Consider the following 25,387-nt stretch of genomic DNA (forward strand, 5'->3'; position numbering starts at 1 on the left):
TCAATGTTGCTTCTCCCATATTTGCTGGAGCAAATCTTCCCTGCTTATGATTTTCTTTCTTTCTTCCTCCCTTTCTCTCTTTCTTTCTTTCTTTCTCTCTTTCTCTCTTTCTTTCTTTCTTTCTCTCTTTCTCTCTTTCTTTCTTTCTTTCTCTCTTTCTCTCTTTCTTTCTTTCTTTCTTTCCCTTCCTTCCTTCCTTCCTCCTTCCTTCCTTCTTTTCTTTTCTTTTCTTTTTTCTTTCCTTTCCTTTCCTTTCTCTCTTTCTTTCTTTCTTTCTTTCTTTCTTTCTTCTCTTTCTTTCTTCTTTCATTTCTTTCCTTTTTTGCATCAAGGCATATTTTGGTGCCTAACACAAAATGTCTTTGGAGTACAAGGCTGTCCACCGCCATCCACTCTCCCAATAACCCCCCATTCCAGAGAACACCATACCCACCTTGCATCTTCTTTTCTCCTTGTACTTGCCAATTCTTGTTCATTTCATTTCATAAGATCTTTTTTTATTGTGCTGAAATATAGGTAATAGAATTTGCCATGTGCCATCTTAATCACTTTTTAAAAACATTTTTTAAATGTTTATTTATTTTTGAGAGAGAGAAGGAGAAAGACACAGAGCACAAGCAGGGAAGGGGCAGAAAGAGAGGGAGATACAGAATTAGAAGCAGGTTCCAGACTCCTAGCTGTCAGCACAGAGTCCGACCCAGGGCTCATACCCACCAATCGGGAGATCATGACCAGAGCCAAAGTTGGACGCTTAACCCACTGAGCCACCCAGGTGCCCCATCATCTTAACCACTTTTAAGTATACAATTCAGTGACATTAACTACATCCACAGTGTTGTGCAAGCATCACCACTATTGATTTCCAAAACTTCTACTCTACACAGAAACTCTGTGAGCATTAAGTAATAACTCCCATTTCCCCAGCCCCTGAGAACCTCAATCACACTCTGTGTCTATCAATTTGCTTGTTGTAGATGCTTCATAGAGGTGGAATCATACAATATTTGACCTTTTCTGTTTGGTTTCTTTCTCTTTCTTTCTTTCTTTCAAGTTATTTATTTATCTTGAGATAAAGAGAGAGAGAATGAGCAGGGCAGGGGCTGAGAGAGAGGGAGGGAGAGAATCCCAAGCAGGCTCTGCACTGCTTCTACAGAGCCCAACGTGGGGCTTGAACTCACGAAACGTGAGATCATGACCTGAACGAAATAGAAAGTCAGATGCTTAACCGACTGAGCCACCCAGGCGCCCCTTGTTTTGCTTATTTCATTTAGCATAAGGTTTCCAAGGTTTATCCATGTTATACTCAGAACTTTATTCCTTTTTTAGGATTGAATAATATGTCATTACACACACACACACACACACACATAATGTATGGATACATATATACAATGTTTTGTTTATCTATGCATCTGCTGATGAATGCTTGGGTTGTTTCTACCTTTTGGGTATTGTGAATAATGCAATAAACACAGGTAGACAAGTATCTGTTTGTACACTTGTTTTCAGTTCCTTTGGGTATATACCTATGAGTGCAATTGCTGGGTCATACGGTAATTCTATGTTTAATTTTTTGGGAAGACACCAGTTTTTTACAGTGGCAGCACCATTTTACATCCCCATCAGGGCTCTAGTTTCTCCACATCTTTACCAACACTTGCTATTTTCTGTTTGTTCTTGATAATGGCCATCCTAATGGGTAGGAGGTGGTATCTCACTATAGTTTTGATTTACATTTCCCTAATGATTAATGAGGTTGAACACTTTTTCATGTGCTTGGCCATTTGTATATCTTCTTTGGAGAAAAGTCTATTTAAGTCCTTTGCCTGTTTTTTAATTTTGGTTGTTTGTCTCGTTGAGTGTTAGGAGTTTTTTTTTTAAGTTTCTATTATTTATTTTAGAGAGAGAGAGAGAGAGAGAGAGAGAGACAGGCAGAGCACGAGTGGGGGAGGGGCAAAGAGAGAGAGAGAGGGAAACACAGAATCCGAAGCAGGCTTCAGGCTCTGAGCTGTCAACAAGGAGCTGGATGCGGGGCCTCGAACCCACGAACTGTGAGATCATGACTTGAGCCAAAGTCAGATGCTCAACCAACTGCGCCACCCAGGTGCCCCGGTTTTAGCCCACTATTTAGGTCATTGATCCATCTGAGTTAATTTTTGTGCATGGTGTATAAGAGGGGCCCAACTTCATTCTTTTGCATGTGGGAATCCCATTTCCCCAGCATCAGTTGTTGAATGGACTTGGCACCCTTTTTGAAAATCATTTGACCACAGATGCATGAGTTTATCTCTAGACTCTCAATTTTATTCTGTTGATAGATATGTCTATCCTTACGCCAGCACCACGCTCATTCGATTACCACAATTTTGTGATAAGTGTTGAAATTAGAAAGTGTGAGTCCTCTCAATTTGTTCTTTTTTTCTTTCAATTTGTTCTTCTTTCGCAAGATTCTTTTCATTATTCATGGCCCCCTGCAATCTATGTGAATTTGAGGATCAGCTTTTACATTTCTCCAAAAATTCTGCCACTTCTCCCTTGGTCTCCTCCCTTAAGGAGAATTCTAACAACTGCCTTCCACCCCAAAGGCCACCCCAGCGACAGCTCCCCTCAGGCCCTCCGCCTGATCCTTATCGGAAGTGTTGGTCCCACCTGCTTCCCAGGACTGATTAATAATCTCCTCGGATGCAGACTGCCAAGAGTCTGGTCCACTCAACCCTTTTATCAACACTATGCATATGAGGTTAGGTCAACTTTGAGTTCCTACACATGAAGCTCCTTTTGGAAGTTTAAGAGCCCCTTTGACTTGGGACTCATGCTTTTTTTGAGCAGTATTAAGGAAGTACATGGCAAGCTGGTGGGATTGGGACTTAGTGGCCCTTTCTATGGATTGAAATGAATATGCTTACATTCTATCTCTGCCCTTTTTTGCCCACTAACTCCATTTATATGGACCTTTGCAGCGTTGGCTATTGTTTCGGCATTAATTTGTTGAGCACCTGATATGCACTAGGTTTTACAGTGTAACAAATACATGAGTTTGCATGGCATATAAATGTTCCAAATATCTCAAGCATGGGCATGGTACCTTATTTAACATCATGATACATCTTATAGTATAAATATGTGTGATTAGGGCTCAGCCAAGGGACAGACCCCCCTGAGCAGTAGTGCTACCAAGAGCTGGGTGGATAAGGCAGTATATCGATTGGGCCTTGAAAGCCAGATAGAATTTTCAGAGGAAGGGAAAAAGGAAGAGGATGTCCTACTGGGTACAAGTGGTGTGATTAGGGGAGAGGACCACAAAATCTAACACAAGGTGGGAATAAGTTTAATGCCTTTGCCAACCAATAAAAATCTGTCTTAGTGCAACCTACTCATATTCAAGAGCATAGTAGACCCAGCTGCAGGGTGGGGACAAATTGAGAGGACCCTGAATCCAAAGGAATTGTTTAGAGTCATTGGTGTCCCAGGACCTAAGAGATCATCTTACACAGCTTTGGTAACTAGTGCCTTTCCAGTTTCTAGAGGACTTCTTGTTCTCAAGGTGAAGGCAGGCTGTGACCCTCACAGTTGCATCAGTTTGGTGCAGGTGTTTGGAATGTCAAGTCCAATAAGACAGGGACCCTCTCTGGGCTCCCCTCTTCCAAGGATTTGACTGGCTATTTCCACTTGACTGGCTTCCTTTTGCCCCCCTTACACAGGAGTCCCTTCATTGACACTTGGCATCTGAAATCTAGACAGGAAGGCCACCCACCCAGGGCCTGAGTTTTCTTCTCCTTTGCCCATCACAAGTGACCTCTTGCCCTGGTCAGAGACACGAGGAATCACATCACTCTTCAGATGAGACCTTAACTCTACTCATGGCCAAGAGTACGGTGATGGGTTAAAGAGATTGCAACCCTGTAAAGGATGAAATGATGGAGTGGGGTTGGGCGTCCGAGATCAGAAGGTCTCTCAGAGTCAGATGTAGCAGACATTGTTGCAGGTGAGGAGGCTGCGACGGAGGAAAAGCCTCTGGAAAATGAGAAGGGCCTTCCCAGCAGTAAGGCAGGTTTGACCAGCACATCTGTAAGGGATTTCAGAGGGAGTGTGGAAGGAATGAAGACCAAAGAGACATGTGACTCCCCTCCTGCCTTGGAAGTATTAGGATTCCGCTTTTCTTCCACAACCCATACACTGTGGCCGCTCCCCATCCCTACTCCGATCACTAGTCCGGGTGGTTCAGCTAGGGAGAAGCAGAGGCCTCCCCGTTCCTTCCAGACTCACTGCCCTCTGCGGAGGGGGGACCCCTCCGCCTTTCTGAGCACCAGCTCTGGAGGCCCACTTGGAATGTGCACCCCAGTCAAGGCTTCCATCTTGCCCATCTGCCCTCTCCTTGCCTGCTCCCCACCCCCTCACCCCCCGGCTTGTAGCAGGCCCTACTTTCTACTTTCGCCATCCTGTGAAAGTCCTACATCACGACTTTAAGTTCCACTGGGCAAGGACAGGAAAGTCACACCGGGAAAAGGGTGCAAGCATTGATGTTCATTTGCTTTTGCTTTGGAACCACAGTCATCACAAGAGACAGTAGAGCAAATCTGATAACGTATCCTCAGCGATGGATTTTCAGGCTATGGATCTGAATCCATTCTTACTTATAGTCAGGCTGTTTACCCCCAACCTACCAAACATGCCACTTTTTCTTCCAGAGCTACCAAACTTCTTGGTGAGGTTGTTACAAAGGAGGGACTGTGTCCAGGTCTCCCTGCTGCATTCCACAGAAGTATGACAAAAATGGTGCTCATTACTCAGCTTAACTCCTAGTTCCAGGAAGTCCAGGATGGGTCTAAATAGTAGGCAGTCTCTTTCCCCTGAGAACTTATTTTCAAGATAACTATTTGTCTCTTACTCCTTGGGGTTATGGTGGTAACATCTTCATGGCTCTATTTTTTGACAGAATGCTGGGTGACAGAGCTATGCTTTAGGTAGCCATTCACAGAAACAGGATGCAAAAGGTTTGGGTTCTAAATTCTGACACTAATTAATAGTATGATCCTAGGTAAGTAATTTTTTCCTCTCTGGGGCGCAATTCTCTCTCACCCATAAATAAAAGGATCTAGGACGTGCTAGTAAATCTTTAACAACCAACTTTAGATGGAAGGGGCAGGTGGGGTGGGGGTGAAGGAAGCCCTGATTTGTACTGCTTGTTAATTTCTCTGCTGTAAATATCCCACCAAAGTCAACTGGCTCATAAGTTTCCTGAAAACTTAACAATGGGTTCTGGTGAGATAGATAGTACCAGCCAGGTGCAATATAACTTTGGATAAGATCAATAACACACATTATTTTAATCCTAGAATTCTTTCATATGATAGATGTAAAAGTCCTTTCGGACTTCAAATGCTACAATTGTATGATTCTGACACTGGATGATTTTTTTTTTTTTAATTGCCAGGATACACCCAAAGCCTAATTCATAGCACTCACTTGCTGCCTAAGTTCATCGGCATCCTGACTGAAGTTGGCTTTGGTCCAGATTCAGAGCTATCTTCCCTTTTGAGCAAGCAGTTCTGGCCAGAGGCCTTTGAACTAGAGGTGCTCTGAAACTATCATGGCCTGGGAGTTGGGACCTTGGGTCTTGAAACTTCAGGAGTCATTGTTACTGCCTTCACTTGAGTGGTCAGATGGCTTATGACTCAACACCATGTGATTTCAGTCACTGTTTCCCAGGATGCCTGGAAGCGAGGAAGGCCTGAGAGCATGGAACAGACAGAGGAAAAACAGGGAGGAGGAGAAAGGGACATGTCTAGGGCAGGGCCCCTGCTGAGTCGTAAGCAGGTGTGAGTCACTCCTGTCTCCCTTGGCAGCCACACCCCTGCCCAAGTTCTGTATGCCAGGTGGAGAATTTGCCTACACCAAGCTCCCTTGATCAAGTCAGAACAGGTTTCCTGAGAAGTCATTCTCATTAAATTAGTGGACTCAAAATAAGCTGGTGTCTCTTGAAATGTGATTTATGTATTTCTTTTTCTGTTTCCTAAGTGCTTACAGAGGACCCTGAAAGTGTAGAAGAGAGAAAAGAGGAATAAGCATACTTTGGCATCCAGGAGGCTGGAGGTTGAGGGGGTGGTGGTTATACTATCCATTCCTGCCCTCTCATCCTCCTAAACAGCCTGCTAAATAAACCAAGCTGAGTGCAGTGAGGAGTGTAATGGCCAGGAATCTTCATGAGTTACCGTATTATGATCAAGATCTTTCCACCGTGTGTGTGTCTGTGTGTGCACACGTGCGTGAGTGTGTGCACGCATGCGCGTGCGTGCACATGTGCATGCAACTACTGAATTACGAAGAAAAGGTCTAGGGACACCTGGATGGCTCAGTCAGTTAAGTGCTGACTATGGCTCAGGTCGTGATCTCACAGTTCCTGAGTTCAAAACCCACATCAGGCTTTGTGCTGACAGTGTGGAGCCTGCTTGGGATTCTCTCTCTCTCTCTTTCCCTTTCTCTCTCTGCTTCTCCCCCATTTGCACTCTATCTCTCTTTCAAAATAAATCAATGAGCTTAAAAATTTTGTTAAAAAGAAGAAAGATCTAGAAGGGAAAGACTAACTAACTTTTGAACCCCAGAGTCACACTTCACATCCAACACATGTGGGAGAGGATGTGAAGAAAGTGAAACTAAGGTGCACTGCTGGTGGGAATATAAGAATATGGTGCAACCACTGAAGAATTAGTATGATGAGTCCTGAAAAAACTAAACATAGAATTACCATATGACCACAGCAACTCCACTGCTGGATATGTATCTAAAAGAATCGAAAGCAGGACCTCAAAGAGATATTTGTATGCCCATGTTCATAGCAGCATTATTCACAATAGGGAAAAGGTGAAAGCGCCCAAGTATCCATCAGTAGATGAATAGATAAACAAAATGTGACCCACACATACAATTCCACTCAGCATTAAAAAGGATGGAAACCCTAGGGATGCCTGCGTGGCTCAGTTGGTTGAGCGCCAGACTATTGATTTTGACTCAGGTCATGATTTCACAGTCCAGTCATGGGATCTAGCCCTGCATTGGGCTCCACACTGAACATGGAGCCTGCTTGAGATTCCCTCTCTCTCTTCCTCTGCCCCTCTCCCCTGCCTGTGCACTCACTTTCTCTCTGTCTCTCTCTCTTTCTCTCTCAAAATGATATTTTTTTTTTGAAAAGGAAAGAAATCCTGACCCATGCTCTAACTTGGGTGACCCTTGAGGACGTTATGCTAAGTGAAATAAGGCAGTCGTGAAAAGACAAACACTGTGTGGTGCCACTTACCAGGAGTAGTCAAATTCATAGAGATAGAAAGTGGAATGGTGCTTGTCAGGGGCTGGCGATGGGGAGACAATGGGAAGTTAGTGCTTAATAGGTAAAATGATTCTGTTTGGGAAGATGGAAAAAGTGCTGTGGAAGGATAATGGGGATGTTTGCACAACAATATAAATGTACTTAATCCCACAAAACTATCACACTTTAAACGGCTAACATGGTATATTTTACCATAATTTTAAAAAATTCACGCACGCACACACACACACACATCCCCTGGGGACAAACTGATTGGGTTTGAAATCCTGTTTCATGGCCTGCTAGAAATATGAGCTTGGTCAAGTTACTTGATCAACTTGAGCTTTTGTCATTTGTGACATGGAGAGAACAAAGATGCTCACTTCTTAGGGCTATTGTAAGGTTTAAATGAGACACCCCAGGTAAAGCACTTGGGACAGCATTTGGTACATAGTAAGTGCTCAGTGGTAGAATTCTTAGGCGTCATGGTTGAAGGTCAACCGGAAGTGGGCTGTGGGCAATCTTGTGTAACTTGTCCCCTTAAACTTGATCCAAAGAAGCAAACAATATTTTCTTACCACATATGTTCATATTCATAAATATATGCATGCACCTTAAAGGCCCACACATATATGGGTAAAGATGACTAACATCTCCAGTCAGCATACTCATCTCGTGTGTTCTAAATTTGTCTCTTCTGCAAAGATATCAGAGTCTTGCTTTCCGCTTAGGCAAATTGCATTTAGGGCTGAGATGTTTTATGTTTATCAATACCTTTAAAGATTAGCCATTTGCTTTCTGCAAGGAACCGTGGGAATAATGTCGGAGCTGTTATGATGTTGTCCACATAGGCTTCAGTGGAATGTCCACAGAGATCAAGCCAGGTCTGTAGTTAAGGCAGTAACAATGCAGAGCCCACCTGTGTTCCCCATCTGCTGGAGTCACGCTCACAGACCCTCCATCTCTGTGCTCCCTGCTACAGCAGCCAGCCTGCTGCCTTCTGGAAATTGCCTGGTAAGTTTATCTGATGAAGACTCAGGAAGCCAAAGACAAGGAGAAGAGCAGATAAATGCTAGGGAGACCTATTTATGAAGTAAAATCTTTGAGACAATGTTTAGGAATGAAATGTGCAAAACATGAATTGTAGTACTGAATTCCAATGAATATTTTCAGAACAATGGTTCTCAGCTGAGGGAGGTGGGATTTGCCCCTTTACTCATTACCCCCAGGGAGAATGTAGCAATGTCTGAAGACCTTGGGTTGTAACAATTCACAGGCTGGGGAGAATGCTGCTGGAATCTAATGCTGCTAAACATCTTAACAATGTTCAGAGCAGTCCCCACAAAAAAGGATTATCTGGCCTAAAATATCAATAGTGCTAGGGTTGAGAAATCCAGCTTTAGGACACCCCAATGTTTATAGCAGGACTACCAATAATATCCAAATTATGGAAAGAGCCCAAATGTACATTGATTAGTGAAGGGATAAAGATGTGGTACATATATACAATGGAATACTACTTGGCAATGAAAAAGAATTAAATCTTGCCATTTGCAACAACGTGGATGGAACTAGATTGTATTATGCTAAGTGAAATAAGTCAGCCAAAGAAAGAAAAATATCATATGATTTCACTCATATGTGGAATTTGAGAAACACAACAGATGAACACAGGAGTAGAGAAGGAAAAATAGTGAAGAAATGGGCAGAAGACATGAACAGACACTTCTCCAAAGAGGACATCCAGATGGCCAACAGACACATGAAACAATGCTCAGNAGGGTGTGGGGGAACAGGTTAAATGGGTGATGGGCATGAAGGAGGGCATTGTTGGGGTGAGCACTGGCTATCATATGTAAGAAATGAATCAATGGGTTCTATTCCCATTGATTGGGTCGAAGCCAAGACTACACTGTATGTTAACTAACTTGAATTTAAATAAATGATTAAAAAAAGAATAACCAGAGAAGATGAAAAGAAATCATCCTCTAGCTGACACTACATGTATTTATCTACCTTCTTTTTCTCAATGAGATATTAACATTTAAAAGTGGAGTTGGTTAGGAGGGGAAATTTTCATTATAAACTATCAAGGCTTCTTTACTTAGGCCTTCACTATACTAGTCAGAACTTGTTTCTTATCTTGCTCAACATTCGAAAGGAATTTGTCCAAACATGAAATCCTTTTAAACCTCCCAATGCATTACACCTGGGAAACAGCTTTATGGGCCACAGATTAAAGTGGGAAAAGGTTTTGGAAAAAGGCACTAAATGATCTGCAGAAAACCACGACAGAATAAAAGGCTCCCCCATGCCCTGGAATTCAAAACCACGTCATCATCATTATCGTATGTTCCCGAAACACCAGCCTCAAGAGAACCAGCCACAGCACTGGTACAAGCAGGTTCTGTGTCTGCCTGCCTGAATTTCAATCCTGTCTTCGGGAGACAAATGGCGTGAACTTGGGCAAGTTTCTGAACTTCTTTGTGCCACTATTTTCTCACCCCCAAAATAATCCTTGTAGGGTTGTTGGATTAACTGAGATAGTTAATACAGGAAAAGCACAGTTCCCCAGGGCATTGTAAGGCCTCTAGAGGTTCTATCAGTTACAGGGAGGATGAGAAAGTGGAACGTCAGCATGTTTATAAAGGTTAAACATTATAAACATTACATTTCTTTTTAAATCTAATCAGCTTTTGATGGTGTCTCTGTAACTCAAAATAATCTCTAGGTTGCTTTAAAACTGGACAAAGGTAATTTTCATTTTCTCCACTCTGGAAATGGCAAGCCATACTTACACTAGCACCAGAGAATGCTTACAAAATTGGAAAATAGGGTGGTAAAGAAAGAACCCGAGAAAGAGAATTTAGATAATTCACTGTGATAGCAAGTTTGAGATCAGGTTTTGTACTGATGCAAATTCTACGGGCACAATAAACATTTATTGACAAATGAAACTACGAGGTATATTTTGGAAGATGAGAAGCAGTACAATCTGAAGGGAAGGCTGAGTCGTAAAGAGAGAAGTCACTATGCAGGTGAGGGTCTGGGCTTACAAAATATTGCAGTAATTTCTGGAAACTACAAGAACATTCACAATGGTTCTTATAGCTGGCTGGACACTGGGGGCACTTTTCAGAATCCTAATTCCCAGCTCCACCCCAGGTTAATTGAATCAGGATCGTGGGGATCTTGGAGGGTAGGGGCCCAGACATGACGTATTTTTATTTAAAAAAATATTTTTAATGTTTATTTTTGAAAGAGAGAGCAGGGGGGAAGGGGGCCAGAGGATCTGAAGCAGGCTCTGCGCTGACAGCAGAGAGCTCAATGTGGAGCTCAAACTCATGAACCATGAGATCACGACCTGAGCCGAAACTGAATGCTTAACCGACTGAGCCACCCAGGCACCCGACAGCTTGTATTTTTAGAGTTCGCATAGATTGCAATGTGTGACTAAGGTTAAGTGACCATTGTTTCTTAAACTTGAATGTTATAGGAATTGACTGGAGATTATTATTAAAACTCAAATTCTGATTTGGTAGGTTGTGGGTAGGGGGAGAGAGGAGAGAGAAAAGCCACAGGAGGCTAAGATACTGCATTTCTGAGAAATTCCCAAGAGGTGTCAAGTTCACAATTCTGGGGATGCCCCCATTTGAGCTTCCAAATTCCATGTGCTTTCTTTCTTTTTTTTATTTTTAAAAATGTTTTATTTATTATTGAGAGAGAGAAAATGTGAGCAGCGGAGGGTCAGAGAGACAGGGAGACACAGAATCTGAAACAGGCTCCAGGCTCTGAGCTGTCAGCACAGAGCCCGATGCGGGGCTCGAACCCACAAACCGCGAGATCATGACCTAAGCCGAAGCCGGACACTTAACTGACTGAGCCACCCAGGCGCCCCTCCATGTGCTTTCAAAATGGCTCCATATAAATAAACATATGATACCATTATAAAGGTGCTACTGTTGTTCTTTGAAACTCATCTGTTCAACCAATGTGTAATAACCTACTGTAACTATGTGCTTTTGGAGGGACACAGATGAATAAGTAGATTCCTTCCCTCAGTTCATTACAATTCAATTTATAATCAATGGCATGCAGTTAGGGAAAAAGGAAAATTTCCTGACTATAAGGTTTCCCAATGGCAGTGAAATGGGATGGATATTGAGGGATATTCAGGGTGGAAAATGTTTAGATAAAGAGTTTCGTTTTGGGAAAGTACCGAATGAAGAATATTTGTGCAAAGCAACAGAATAGCCCAAAAAGAGGTGGAAGAAATGGGCAGGAAAAAGGAAACTGAGCACCAGGGTTTTAAAAAAGTAGTCTATAGATGGCTGGTATGATTTAGAGGTTTCTGAGGAAAGAGAACCTTGTTGCTGAGGTAAGAGAGACTCGCTCTGGATTTGAGGTTTTATTAGGGAGCTCCCACTTGCCCATTTTATTCACTGGGCTTAGCAGATAAACAAGCACATGGGCTTAGCAGATAAACAAGCACATAAACTCAGCACTCGAATTTCTCTGAAAGGCACATCCCCACCTCATTTTGCATCTTCCGATTTGCAAGCCATGTGTTATTTACATCTGATTTCCAATGCCGTGGCTACTAGCCCCTGAATCTTCGTGAGCGTAGTCTCCTTATACCTCCATGTGCTTCACATTAACAATCAGTGGTGGCAATCCAATCTAGAGTGTTTAGTGCATTCCTAGCTCGTCAGAGTTGGCAATGAATGGATAGACTGCCTGGTTATTGGAAACTTCATCTTCATTATTTCCCTGATACCAACTTTGCTGAGCCTGGCAAGCACATCACCGGGATTGCAAAATCTCCAAGTGCTTATGAAAGCCCAGCCGGACCTGCTGAATTTTCAAACTGCAGAACAAACCTGCTCGTCCTCACCTACGTACCAACAGGTTTAGAAAAGCCTTCGACAATCATTCCCCAAGCTTGAACACAATTCGATTCTCTTTTTATTTTTTATTATTTTTTAAAAACATTTATTTATTTTTGAGAGAGACAGAGACAGAGCACAAACAGGGGAGGGGCAGAGAGAGACGGACAAACAGACTCCAAAGCAGGCTTCAGGCTCTGAGCTGTCAGCACGGAGCCCAACGCGGGGCTCGAAGTCATGAATTAAGATCATGACCTTGAGCCGAACACTTAACTGACTGAGCCACCCAGGTGCCCCCCAGAACACAATTAGATTCTTAAAATGGGTCGCAAGGCTTTTAAGTTCTTAAAAAGATGGGACTCAGGCAGATAATGTTTAAAGCCCCCCCAAGGGATTCTAATGTGTCCCCAGGAGGGGAACCAATGCCATAGACCAGTGACAGATTTCTTTGTGATTTCTTTGTTATTCCTTATTAAAAAGGAATAAATGCACTCAGTGAAAATTTAGAAAACATAGAACAGTGTAAAGGAGAAAGTAAAAGCCACCATAATCCCACTATACAAGGATAATGTTAATATTTTGAGACATTTCTTCCTGGCTATGTTTTCTACAAATGCGGGATTATGTCTCATAGACAGCTTTGCAATCCTACATGTTCACTTAACATTCTTGTTAAATCATGTTCAAAGTGAAAATCATTTTTCTCTCTTAAGGTCCTCAAATCCACTCAGGAAAATAGTTCTTCTTAATGGTCTGAATTCACACTGATGGGTCTTATCCTCCATTAAAACACATCTGGGTTCTCATCTTAGGAACAGCATTTCTTAACAGAATTAGCCTGCTCTCCAGAGGCTGGTGCCAAGGTTGCTTTTAGACTCAGTAAAGAGTGATTCTGTCTGTGGTAGGAATTCGTTAAGGTAGGTATAATTTACTTATTCTTACTCTTTTTTTTAAATATTTTTATTTATTTCTAGGAGAGAGAGAGAGAGAGAGACAGTGTGAGCAGGGGAGGGTCAGAGAGAGAGGGAGATACAGACTCCGAAATAGCCTCCAGGCTCTGAGCTGGCAGTCAGCACAGAGCCCGACGCGGGGCTGGAACCCACGAACCGCGAGATCATGACCTAAGCGAAAGTCAGACGCTTAACCGACTAAGCCACCCAGGTGCCCCTACTTATTCTTACTCTTGAAATATCCTGGGGGATAAGGATATCCCGGGTTTAGGATAGTAGCCTCCACTGTGCATTTGTAAAATAATCTGCATATTGTCATAATATTTGCCTATCTGACTGCATTAACCTACCCTCAGGACATTAGCATACTAAATGCTCATTATTTCTTAAGCTTGCCCTTTTCTTCTAACTGGTCCATTCACTCTAATCCCCATTAGGCAATTCTATCAACAAGCATTTATTGAACATTGATAGAGCTGGAATTTTAAGAATGGCAATGATCAGGGCCCTAAAATCCTCCCTGGGAGATGACTTAGGCCAGCCATGGATGGCTGGGGAGCCCAGGAGCAATGGGTTTCGTCTCTGGCTGCATGTTAGAATCACTTGGGAGGCTTTTGTGCGAAGAAGCTGCACCCCAGACCAGGTGGACGGGCGTCTCTGAAGGTAGAGTTCAGGCAGGTAGCTTTCAGAGTGCCACCAGATGATTCTGATGTGTACCAAGGGGTGAGAACCAGGGCCACAAAGCAGTGATTTTCATCTAACTGGCTATACATTAGAATCACCTGGGGGGAGTTTTTAAAAAGTACAGTGTCTGGGCCCCACCCCGGAGCACATGAGTCAGAATCTCTGGGAAAGGAATCTGGCAACTGTATTTTTCAAAGCTCTTTCAGACAGACTCATACCCCATGAGCATTAAGAATTGTAACTCTAAGGAAACTAGTGAGTTAGAACAATCTAGATTTGGACCTGTTTCTGGCTGTTTTTGGCTTTGCAAAAAACTCTAGGACAATGAGTTGCCTTCAAAAGGCCATGTGTGGTTGTGGACACAACACTGAGCTGAGAAGGTACGAGGGAAACTTAAGGCCTGGTTCAATTCTTGGTTTGCTATAAAACGTGCTGCATGACATCAGACAAGATCACGTCTTATCTGGGTTGAGAGCTCCTGTCCACCTGCTGATAATGGCTACCACCCTAGTTTTTTCAGACTTTCTTTCTTCTTCAATTGATGTTTTACTGGTTTTTATTTGGTGTTCAGTACATAAACATGATGATCAACTTGCATATAGTTCTTAGCCTAAGTACTGAAACCAGAAAAAGCTAGAGACACCTAGCTGCTTCAGTCAGTAGAGCATGAGTGTTGGTCTGGGGTTGTAAGTTTAAGCCCCACAATGGGTGTAAAGATTACTTAAAGAATAAAATATTTTTAAAAATATATAAAAAACTATATGATTGAAGTTTTTTTTCCCCCAGATAGTTATTCAATTGACTTTCCAGCTTAAAATTGGGGAATAGATTGTTCTTAAGAAGAGGCTCTTAAAAGCCCTAGAGAGCATTATGCTAAGTAAAATGAGTCAAAAAAGGACAAATATGATGTGATCTCACCTATATGTGGAGTCTAGAAAGCTGAACTCATAGAAACAGAGACTAGAAGGGTGGTTGCCCAGGGGCTGGGGGTGAGGGAAAACTAAGTTCAAGGGTACAAACTTCCAGTTGTAAGATGAATAACTTCTGGGGCTTCTCTTACCTCCCCACTCCCCCCCCACCGCTGCTTGCTCTCTCTCTCAAAATGAATACATAAACTTAAAAAAAAAAAAAGCATTGGGGCCCCAGTGGGGCTCAGTTGGTTGAACGCCTGACTCTTGATTTTGGTTCAGGTCATGACCTCATGGTAAATTTGAGCCCTGCGTCAGGCTCTGTACACTGACCGAGTACGGAGTCTGCTTGGGATTCTCTGTCTCTCCCTCTCTCGCTGTCCCTCCCCCACTTGAGCTCTGTCTGTCTCAAAATAAATAAATAAACTTTAAAAAAAGCATTGATAATCTGTTGGGTCTAAAATCCCACAAATTCATGACTTCATGTCATTTACATTACACTTTCAAAAATTTCCCATCTTTCACAGCATGTTAACAAAGTTATTAGGAAAAGTTGAGCTACCTGCGAACAAAGAAGTCACCAAGAACACCCAATTCTGTCGAGAAGCCAAGATCAAGGAGCATTCTTATAACTAATTCTACTAAAAGATAACAGGGGAATAAAATTAAATAGTATCAGATGTTTACAAGTTAAGTGCATGATTATGACTTCAAATTGCCATTTGGTTATGTTTCTTGTCACAGAATTAAAAACTGCTAACACACTCCTCCTCCTCCCAGCCTATGGCCAAAGGCTCCCTGAATTTGATATTTTATTGATTTCTAGCTGTACTGAAAAAGAAACAACCAGCCCATGAACTCACTTCTTAAAAAAAGTATTTTCACTTATTAAAAAAAAAGTTTTTTAAGGCAAGTAGAATGAGTTTTCCACTCTTTTTTAAAGTTTATTTATTTATTTTGAGAGAGAGAGAGACAGCAGGGGTGGAACAGAAAGAGAGAGAGAGAAAGAGAGAAAATCTCAAGGAGGCTCCATGCTCAGCACAGAGCCCAATGTGGGGCTCAAACTCACAAACTTTGAAATCATGACCTGAGCGGAAATCAAGAGGTAGAAGAATGCTTAACCAACTGAGTCACCTAGGTGCCCTGCATTTTCTTTTCTTTCTTTCTTTTTTTTTAAATTTTTTTTTTTAATGTTTTTTTATTTCCAGGAGAGAGAGAGACAGCGCGAGCAGGGGAGGGTCAGAGAGAGAGGGAGTCGCAGACTGAAACAGGCTCCAGGCTCCGAGCTGGCAGTCAGCACAGAGCCCGACGCGGGGCTCGAACCCACAAACCGCGAGATCATGACCTAAGCAAAAGTCAGACGCTCAACCGACTAAGCCACCCAGGCGCCCCTCTTTTTTTTTTTTTTTTTTAACAAATAGTTTATTGTCAAATTGGTTTCCATCGCCCTGCATTTTCTACCTCTTCAATGTGTATTTCTAGTACTTTCAACATCTTTCATTTATAAAAGTACTTTCATTGGTAAAATACAACTCCTCTGGATTGTCCTAGAAGGGTGGTCCTGAGCAATTGATGAAACTCTGTTCACAATGTCATTCAGACTGGGCGTCTTTCTCTCCCTCCTGCTTCATCAGAGGCTGACCTGTCCCTACGTTAGCTTCTCTGTTTACTGCCTGGGAGTTTTCTTTAATTTCTTGGTTGGTTACTTTCACTTGTTTTCCTTTCGCTCCACTTTTCCTTTTTAGTCTGTATTTAAAAAGTACATGAGAACATTTAGACGACGCCTGACCTATCTGTTCTCGAACTCTCCCTTTGCTGCCTCTGGAGATGCACTGCCTTTTCTCTGGGCGTCTCGGCAGAAGCTGCACTGGGAAGCACCTGGGCAGGCCAGCCGGGCACTGCCGCTCTTGCCACCCCAGTTTCAAACTTTGTAAAAACACCCGAGCTCCTTTGTATTCATGAAATCTTGGGCAGAATCGCCGTTTCATAAGGATCGAGGGGCATCTGCCATGTCGAAGCGGGTGTGTGTTTTTACAGAATGTTGATAAACTTCCCTGGAAAGCCCTGCCCCTATGTAATGCTGCAACAATGTGCACCTTTCAGTATGAAAATAATAAAAATCCTTTTAGAGTTTCTTTTTTTTAAAACTTTCATTTATTTTACAGAGAGACACAGAGTATGAGTTGGGGAGGTGCAGGGAGAGGGAGACAGAATCTGAAGCAGGCTCCAGGCTCCAGGCTCCAAGCTGTTAGCACAGCCTGACGTGGGGCTCGAACTCATGAGCCATGAGATCATGACCTGAGCTGAAGCTGGATGCTTAACCGACTGAGCCATCCAGGTGCCCCGCTTTTTTTTTTTTCCCCCATAAAGAGGAGTAACTTGTCACTTCTGCCAGTTCTTAAGATTGGAGTGGGGTGCCTAGGTGGCTCAGTCACTTAAGCATCTGACTTTGGCTCAGGTTCTCACGGTCAGTGAGTTCGAGCCCGGTGTCCGGCTCTGTGCTGACAGCTTAGATCCCGGAGCCTGCTTGGGATTCTGTGTCTCCCTCTCTCTCTGTCCCTCCCCTGCTCGTTCTCTCTCTGTGTGTGTCAAAAGTAAACATTGAAAAAAATTAAAAACAACAACAACAAAGATTGGAGAAAACAAAGTAAGGGGGTGCACCTTACAGGAAAGATTTGAGGAGCTGATAGCTGCCCTTGAACTGCCACTGAGATCAGTGGAGGAGGGCCCTGGACGAAGCAGCTAAGGGAAGCGTGCTGCAGTCACATCCGAAGGCCTGATCGGTACCATGGGGCCTCTGTGTCCCTTTGTTGTGTTTGCTGTCTTCATCCAGCAAGTGAAGGGGGGTCGGGGGAGAGGGAAGAGTATTTCCCTTAGAGTGAGAACATGGCTACAGGGCAGCTATAGTCATGCCCCAGTCATCCCTGATGATCAATCAACTGCAAGTAAGACCTGCAGAAACTACCTCCTGAGCCAACCCTATAAGGCGATCCACCTCCCGGGTTAATGACCACTATTCTGTATTCATTGTTTACCAGCAGCTCAATTAGGCCTTTAATAATACCAGACAAGAAAACAATTAGGAAAGTACAGGCTAGTTGACCCCTTGACCTGCAGAGGCCTAGACTTTTCTCTAACCAGTCAGCTTTGGACCTAGAGTAAGGGTAGCCCCATACTTCCTTTAATTACGTGGGATTAGTTTCTCATTTCTTGAGAAGCTCAAAACACTTGATTCATGAATAGGCAGGCACTCTTTCTCTTAATTATTAGTATCTATCCATCAGGCATCTTTTTAAAAGACAAAGATAGCTTTGAAATTGCTTCTTCTTTTATACAGATTCAATTACCAATGAATTACCAAGGCAATGAAATGCCTTCAAGTAGGTAGTTTTAGTAAATTTTGTGTAGAAGTATAACATACATACATAAATATATACAAATCATAAGACTAGAGTTGGATGAATTTTCATACCTACGTACACATGGAGTCTCCAGGTTGGGAAATAGAACCCTACTGTCACCGCATAAAGTCCCTTGTTTGGCTCCCCCATTTTCTCCCCAAAGTAACCACTACCCTAATTCTAACACCATGCACTAAGATTTTCACCTTTGAACTTTCCCGTTTTGACAGTTAACCTGTTTAAATCTGCTGCAATTGGACAGGGGGTAATATTCTTACCTCAGCAATCTCAAGTCTAAAGAATGATTGTTATTTTGCCTTTTCCTTTGTGTCTTGTATGTTCGACCAGCTTGATAGAAAGCCATAAACTCAAAGGCTAGAAAGTCCTTCCTACAGACGGGATCAGCCTTTTTTTATTTAATCATTTGGCCACTGAGGAAACCAGATGTGCACGTGTGTGCACCTTCCTATTTTTTTTTTCTGCCCCAACTTCTCTTTTTCTTTTTTATGTCCTCAGTAGGCAGCCTTCTTGACCCTGTGCTTCCCTTGCATACAAACCTTCCTCAACAAATCCTGCTGTCCAGAATTAACCATCACTGCACACACTGCCTTGAATTGATTTTATTATTTATCATAAAATAGGCACACACAACCTCAGAAAATCCCTTTTTTGACTTCTGCGCTTTTTTTAAAGATTTTATTTTTGAGGCACTTGGGTGGCTCAGTCGGTTAAGCATCTGACTTTTGATTTCAGCTCAGGTCATGATCTCATGGTTCATGGGTTCAAGCCCTACTTCAGGCTTTGCGCTAACAGCACTTGAAGCCTGTTTGGAATTCTCTCTCTCCTCTCTTTCTGCCCCTCCCCCCCTCACATGTGCACTTTCTCTCTCTCTCTCAAAATAAATAAACTTTAAAAAATAATTTAAAAAAGCTTTTATTTTTAAGTAATCTCTACAACCCAACATGGGACTCAAACCCACAATTCTGAGATCAAGAGTCCGATACTCCACCAACTGAGCCAGTCAGGCGCCCCCTACTTCTGCTTTTGATGCAAAAGCAGGCATGGGCAACACAAGCTAAAATAAACAAATGGGATTACATCAAATTAAAAAGCTTCTGCACAGTAAGGGAACCCAACAAAACAAAAAGATGACTGATTAAATGTGAGAAGATTTTTGCATATCATACATCCAAAAGGAGTTAATATCCAAAATACGTAAAGAATTTATGCAACATAAAAGCAAAAAACCCAGACAGTTCAATGTTTTTAAAAATAGGTAGAAGACTTGAATACACAGATGACCAACAGGCACATGAAAAGATGCTCAACATCACTCATCATCAGAGAAATGCAAATCAAAACCACAATGGGATAGCACTTCACTGTGAGATAGGCTATTATCCAAAAATGGCAAAAAAGAAAAAAATAAGTGTTGGCAAGGATGCAGAGAAAAGGGAATCCTCATGCACTGTTGATGGGGATGTAAATTGGTGTAGCCACTGTGGAAAACAGTGATTTCTCAAAAATTCCAGCAATTCCGCTTCTGGATGTTTATCCAAAGAAAACACTCATCTAAAGGATATATGTACCCCTGTTTTTGCTGCAGCATTATTTAAAACAGCCAAAATATGGGAACTACCCAAGTGTCCATCAATAGATGAATAGACAAAGAACAGGTGGTATGTACACACCGTGGAATATTACTTGGCCATAAAAAAGAACAAAATCTTGCCATTTGCCACAATGCAGCTGCACCTAGAGGGTATTATGGGAAGTGAAATACACATCAGACAGATAAACAAATACTGTAGGATTTCACTCATACATGGAATATAAAAAACAAAGCAAATGAACAAAAACAAAACAGAAACAGACTCACAGATACAGGAAACAAACGGTTGACTACCAGAGCAGGGAGGGAGGTGGGGGTGGAGCAAAATAAGTGAAGGGCATTAAGAGGTACAAGCTTCCAGTTATAAAATAAAGAAGTCACAGGGATGAAAAGTATAGCATAAGGAATATAATCAATATTTCAGTAACTTTGGTGACAGATGGTAACTAGACTTATCAGGGGGAGCATTTCATAGTGTGTACAAATACCAAACACTGGGATGGATGGACACCTGAATTAATAGGATATTGTATGTCTATTATACTTCAGTAATAACTAGCTTCTGTGTTTTAGGAAAACCCATTATGTCACCATCAATTAAGTTTTCCAATTAAAATGACAACCTTTGAATCATCTAAATCCCTATTATTAAAACTAGTCAGTGGGGGCTCCTGGATGGCTCAGTCAGCTAAGCGTCTGACTCTTGATTTTGGCTCAGATGATCTCAGGGTTTGTGACAGTGAGTCCTACATTGGGCTCCATGCTGCCTACTTAAGATTCGCTCTCCTTTTCCCCCTCTCTCCCACTTGTTTTTATAAATAAATAAATAAATAAAACTGGTTAGTGAATTCGATATCCATGGTGTAATTTTAATATTAATTATAATCATATTTTCATACAAGAGAAATAAACATATGTTAAAGATTATTTATTTAAATATTTTATTTTTTTAATGTTTATTTTTTATTTTTGTAATAGAGAGCATGAGTGGAGGAGAGGCAGGGAGAGAGGGAGACAGAGGATCCAAAGTGGGCTCTGCACTGTCAGCAGCAAGCCCGACATGGGGCTCAAACTCACAAACCATGAGATCATGATCCAAGCCTGAAGCCAAGCCTCAACTGACTGAGCCGCTCAGGCACCCCAAGATTTTTTTTTTTTAAGTTTATTTATTTATTTTGAGAGAAAGGAAGAGAGAGAGTGGGGGAGAGACAGAGAAAAAGGGAGAGAGAGAACCCCAAGCAGGCTCTGTGCTGGGTCTTAGAGTCCAATGTGGGGCTTGTTCTCACGAACCATGAGATCATGACCTCAACAGAAATCAAGAGTCAGACATTTAACTGACTGAGCCACCCAGGGGAAAACCCTCCCCACCAAGTTTTTATTTTTAAGTAGTCTCTATACCCAACGGTGGGGCTTGAACTCACAACCCCAAGATCAAATCACATGCTCCACCAATTGAACCAGGCACCACTAAAGATTTTTTTTCATGTTTATTTCTTTTTGAGAGAGAGAGTGAGCATAGGAGGGGCAGAGAGAGAGGAGGACAGAAGATCAGAAGTGGGCTCTGCACCAATAGCAGCAAACCTGATGGGGGGATTGAACTCATGAACTGGTAAGATCAGGACCTGAGCCGAAGTCATGTATTCAACTGACTGAGCCATGTAGGCATGCCAGCCCTAAAGATTAAAAAAAATTTTTTTTAATGTTTATTTATTTTTGAAAGAGAGAAAGAGACAGAACGCAAGTGGGGGAGGGGCAGAGAGAGGAAGACACAGAATCTGAAACAGGTTCCAGGCTCCGAGCTAGCACCACAGAGCCCATCATGGAGCTTGAACTCACAAACTATGAGATCATGACCTGAGCCAAAGTCGGATGCTCAAGTGACTGAGCCACCTAGGTGCCCTCCTAAAGACTTTTTAAAAAGACTATAAGAGGGGTGCTTGGGTGGCTCTGTGGGTTAAGCATCTGACTCTTGGTTTCAGCTCATGGTTTGTGAGTTCAAGCCCCTTATCAAGTTCTGTGCTGTCAGAATCCTGGGGATTCTCTCTCTCTCTCTTCCTCTCTTTCTGCCCCTCCCCTACTCACACTCTGTCAAAATAAATAAATAAACTCTAAACAAACAAACAAATAAAATCTAGACCTGGAAGGCAGAAATGAGTAGATATCCAACTGTTAGAATGTATGGCTTTTTGGTTATGATCTTGAGTCTGAGACTGTGTTTTCCCTGAATAAGAGTATTATACATCTGTTTGCTGAAGCCACAGGCATCCCATTCATTAAGTCACTCATTAATTCATTTTTTGAGCCCTGTTATGTGCTAAGCATTGTGTTTAAGGCTGGACTTTCCAAGGAGAATTTCTATTCTTCATATGGGAGACTGAGAAGCCCAAATAGAATATTTATAGATCTGACCTTTAGAGCATGAGAAATACCTCACCTCTTAAAATAGAGAATTGTTGTTTTTAATTGTGGCATGTGCATAATGAGAGCTCTACATACATTTTGGGATGAAAATAATAGTTTTGTGCATGTTTCTCTATAATAAATAAGTATAAACTGTGGATTGGTTAGATTTAAATAAATCCAGATCATTATTAATTTTAAAATTAAATCTAATCTCTTTGTTAATTAGGCAACAGCAATGGATTAATGAGTGGGCCTGTTTCTTCGTGGGGGTAATTGCTTACTGGATTGTAGGCTGCCCTCTCTCCTTTCAGCTCTAGTATTCTGGTGAGAGTCACAGTCTACATTTGTGTGTTGCCTAAGGTTTAAAATCTCATGACGGGGGATCTTTAGGCCTCTTTAAGAAAGCATTAGGTAGATATATGAAAAAAATGTTGAATAGCCTTTTCCTGTTATGCAGTAAGTCATATATTTGGTGCTTCCAATGATTTCTTGCAGGTACATTCAGAAACACTCTATAACCAGAAAATATAGCCTTGCCTTTAGATAAAATGCAAAGATTTATGATAAAAGTTTCTACAGAAGGCAAGAGGTGAGAGGGTGATTCTCTTCTTCACATGGCAAGCATTCTGTTATCAATTGAGAATTGGTACATTTTCAGTTCTGATTGAACCCGTATCTGTTAGCTCAAACTTTTCTGAGATCTGTACCATGGAGAGGTAAGTGCCAGTTAAAATGAATTCTCTGAATTGTATATAAATTTGTTCCACAGAATCCACTACTGTTAATCCCATTAACACCAGTACTAATTGTATTGCATAATCAGTGAGCTGGGATCCAACCCCCTTTTGTATTCTTGTTGAATACAGAAGATAGATAAATGTCAGAGTTCTGCCCTAAATTAAGATTCCTCTTCGTAAAAGAATTCTGGACTCAGAAGGGAAGAATGCTACTTTACACAGTGACATCATCCTGTCTACTCTCGGCTCAGGGTCAGCAAACTCATAGATCACTGGTTTGTAGTCTATGAGATGTGGATGCCTGAAGAGATGAGAAGCATTTGTCATTGGTTTGCAAGCATTAAATATAACTGCATAAGTAATACTTTATACCTACATGTATTATTTTTCAACAGTATGAAGATACGCAATTGTATTTGCTCCATCAGTTGCAGTCAGAAGCATAACTTTGCCTACATGCAGGTTCACAATTTTTAACAATAAAATGGTCCTCATAATTTAAGAGTTTGGGGTCATTGTTTGCAAGTGTTGGTGATTTGTATTTAATGCATGGATGACCTCCTTTTAGCTCAATAAAGTATTGAGGTGCTGACATTACAAATCTGTTTCAAGTGGAACAAATATATTAATCCTACTCTGTAAAAGTCATATTGTTTACCCCATCCTTTCCTAATTCCCTCTGTTTCTTGGCACTTGCAACTCTAATTGGGAAATAGTATAAGGATACAAAATATTAAATAACAAGTTAAGAAAATGCAACGAGAAAATGTGTAGTACATGACCTATTGTCGACTGCTTTGAGCTCAGAGGAAAGAGTGGGAGGAAGGAATGGGGAGAGAGAGAGAAAGAAGTGGGTAGTGTGGTGAGAGAGAGTGTGTCACATAGGAGTCCAGACATTAGGACAGGTTTTTATAGACTCTTATTCTTGGCTCTGCCAATTACCATGTGTGTGACCATGGACAGGTAACCTGACACTGCTGAACCTCCATTTTATCGTAATAAAATCAGGATCTTAATACCTCCCTCAGAGTGTTATTGTGAAGATAACTATGGCAAAATGTTTTAAACACTTTATACTATACCTGGTATATGGTATGTACACAGTATATGGCAGCTACTATTTGTTCTATTATATTGTCAATCCTCCTGCATTGGAGGGCTGGAAAGAGACAGATAGATGATTAGATGAATTTGGAAAATGAACCACAAGCTTTGATGACCTGGGAGGATCTCATGAAGAAGCAAGACTTGAGGTGAATCTAACAGAATGTATGGAAAAGGTAGGATGGTATTGCAATGGGAGATGGGTATGAACCAAGGTACAGAGGCGAGGAGACACAGTGTGTTGTGGAGGGTAGATTGGAATACAGTTGTGGGAGGCTTGGAATGCCAGGCTGGGGAGTGTGTCTCTTATCTGCTGACAGTGGGGAGTCCAGGAAGATTTTGAGGAGAAGGGCATGAGAAGAGCTTTCCAGAAACTTTGGTCTGGTGTATGGTATGGAGTGGGGAAAGGAATGGACAATCTACTCTGAATGGGACATGACCAAATCCCTGTCCATTGTGACCACTATGGGAACAGAGAGACAAAGAACAGATTAAGGAAAGGGCAGCAGTCCCTGTGTCTTCTCTATTCTGTATGAATTCTTAATGTGGCCATTTAAACCACTTACCAACATGCATACTGACACTTGAAATACATACAGTGACAATTTCATTTCCGTTGTAGGTGAGTGTTTAGCTGGAGAGGAGACAAGCTTAAATCGGAGGGTTACAATGATGAGGTGTACGGAGCGTGTGGCATTAACTTAGTCAAGAAGTACGTGATTTAGGGACCAGGCTGGGTTTTGTTTTCTTAGAGACTTTGGAAGATAAACAGTGGTTAGGGTTAGGAGATGGATTAGTCTATGGACTCTGAAACTGAACTGAGGCAGCTCAATTGCCAACAAGAGAAATTGAATGGGGAAAGGTGAATTAGATGAGGTAGAGTGGGAGCTGGGGGCGGGGGGGCAGGGCTGACCTGCTGAGAGGGGATGGACAGCAGGTGCTCAATGGCTTCCCTGGTGATGGAGAGCACAGGTGAAGCCTGATGAGGTGAGATCCAGATTGGGCCACTCCTCCTTCTTCCATCACTGGGATGGACTTGTGGACCACTTCTTGCCACTCCATTTAAATTTGACCAGGAGCAAGCAGGTGGAGCCTGGGAAGCTGAATCAGAGCAAGCTGCTTGCTTTTGTTACATTTCCAGGAGAGAAGTCTGTCTCCATGGAGGAAATTATTTTTCCCAGATAAGGGAACCATCTCTGGAAAGAAATACAGAGAAAGAAAGAAGGAAAGAGAGGAAGGAAGGAAAGAGAGGAAGGAAGGAAGGGAGGGAGGGAGGGAGGGAGGAAGGAAAGGAAGGAGGGAGGAAGGAAAAGGGAGGAAAAGAGGAAAGGGCCTACTCGTAAGGAAGATTCACCCACTTATTTAGTGTATGTGCTAAATTTTAAAAATATCCACTTTC

The 25,387-nt window shown here is 42.1% G+C and overlaps 1 long non-coding RNA gene across 1 annotated transcript in view; it reads right to left on the bottom strand.

Moving 5' to 3' along the window:
• The window catches only part of LOC144236433 (uncharacterized), a 33,130-nt gene extending 31,012 nt beyond the window's left edge, over positions 1-2,118 (bottom strand). Inside the window, exon 1 of the long non-coding RNA XR_013336538.1 lies at positions 434-2,118. This is a non-coding gene — a long non-coding RNA (uncharacterized LOC144236433). The remainder of the gene's footprint in view (positions 1-433) is intronic.
• Between the last annotated feature and the right edge of the window lie 23,269 nt (positions 2,119-25,387).

The sequence above is a fragment of the Crocuta crocuta genome, unplaced genomic scaffold (assembly GCF_008692635.1).
Source record: "Crocuta crocuta isolate KB4526 unplaced genomic scaffold, BGI_CrCroc_1.0 scaffold24, whole genome shotgun sequence".
In the NCBI taxonomy this organism is placed as follows: domain Eukaryota; kingdom Metazoa; phylum Chordata; class Mammalia; order Carnivora; family Hyaenidae; genus Crocuta; species Crocuta crocuta.